Below are 1,612 nucleotides of genomic sequence, written 5' to 3' on the forward strand. Positions count from 1 at the left end.
CACACACACACACATACACGCACACACGTATTTCGCAAAGCCTTGATTTAGATATCACAATGAACTTTTTATCTAATCTTTTATCCTTTATTTCATTTTTGTTCCGTCTGTAATTTCTGGACTTGTCATATGTCTTCGATCATGCTTTAGGGAATGCGTCAAAAGGAATTTTCACCTCAAAGCGCCTAACGAGCATATATTTCTCTTTCTTTTTCCACTATATTCTCTATGACAGAGACAAACGTACACGTGTTTTTGTTATTGGCATACGTATTTCTCCTCCCTCGAAAACCCTTGGCGAAAGCTATCGGTTTCCTTCGTACTCCGTGGATTGAGTGGAACTCTGTGAAACCGGTTTTTGCGATGTGCAAAGCGGTGCTGCGCTAAAAATAAGATATCTTCTTTCTCTATCTATCTTTCTCTCCACTTCTCTCTCTCCGCGTCTCTCCTTCTCCCCGCTTCTCCTTCTCTCTCTCTCTCTTCTCTCTCTCTCTCTCTTGCTAATCCTTACTCTCGCCCTTCTTCCTTTCCACCTTCTTCCGTTTGTCTCTCTTCCTCGATTTTTATTCACTCCGTTCGCGTTCCGCTTCGAACGTCAAACGGGGAAGGGGAACGAAGATGATCGGAGCGCGACGCGCGCTAGATTGATCGTTGGACGACGATCGATTCTGTCGATCACCGATGTGTCATTAACGACATTCCATCGTTAGCTCACAAGCTTGGAAGATCTTTCCACTCGCATTGTCTTCAACGCATGTTTTTCTGCTATCTTTCTCTCTCTCCCTCTTTCTCTCCCTCTCCCTCTCTCTCTCTCTCTCTCTCTCTCTCTCTCTGTCTGTCTGTCTTTCTTTTTCGTTGTTTCTTGAGATACTCCTCTTTCTTCCAATGTGCAACAAAAACGTCGCGCGACTTTCTCTACATCGTCGCCGTCGTTGAACGAGTTGGGATCGTCGGTTGAACCTACCCACCTTATCCACCCTACTCGCCACGAGGTCACGCGTCGTCCGTTAGGTTGGATTGGCTGGTAGCACGGGCCGCTTGCTATTCACCGAGTCGACTATAGTGCCGCTATAGTTATCGATCGCTTGCGGATACGCTCGCTTCATTTTGTGCCACATCTCAAGCCTAAGGAGTGTGTTTCGCAACGCTCCGTGACTCGCACTCACGTTCGTTCGATCGCGCTCACGTCTGTTCACGTTTTATATTCACATACGTTTCTCACGTCCTGCGCTGTTACATGCTGTACTGTACACCGTCGTACGCGGCAGCGCCGGCCGCGATTATACGCCGCTCGATTTTCCCGCTCTTTCCCGCGACAAAACCGCGACACTTGTGCGCGCACCCATTCGTATCGGCTCGATCACTTTCGCCCCCCCCCGTGTGTCACCGTGTCACCGTGTATATGGGTCACACGACTCGATCGTCGGTTGCCGCGCAGACGTCGCAGACCCGATGCGATGCATCGATACACACTCCTCTTTCCGCGGTAAGAATCCACGCGACGACGGGAGAATAAGCGACGACGTGTATCTCGTTCCTCGAGGATTCGACTCGCGTTACCTGCGCGCGTGTCTCGCGAAGCGGCACTCGCGAGCGCGCTCCGTTAGTCGAC

At 50.1% G+C, this 1,612-nt stretch overlaps 1 pseudogene; it reads right to left on the reverse strand.

Moving 5' to 3' along the window:
* Positions 1-323: 323 nt before the first annotated feature.
* Positions 324-1,007, reverse strand: LOC105461592 (annotated as a pseudogene).
* Between the last annotated feature and the right edge of the window lie 605 nt (positions 1,008-1,612).

The sequence above is a fragment of the Wasmannia auropunctata genome, unplaced genomic scaffold, assembly GCF_000956235.1.
Source record: "Wasmannia auropunctata unplaced genomic scaffold, wasmannia.A_1.0 LD283452.1, whole genome shotgun sequence".
Lineage (NCBI taxonomy): Eukaryota > Metazoa > Arthropoda > Insecta > Hymenoptera > Formicidae > Wasmannia > Wasmannia auropunctata.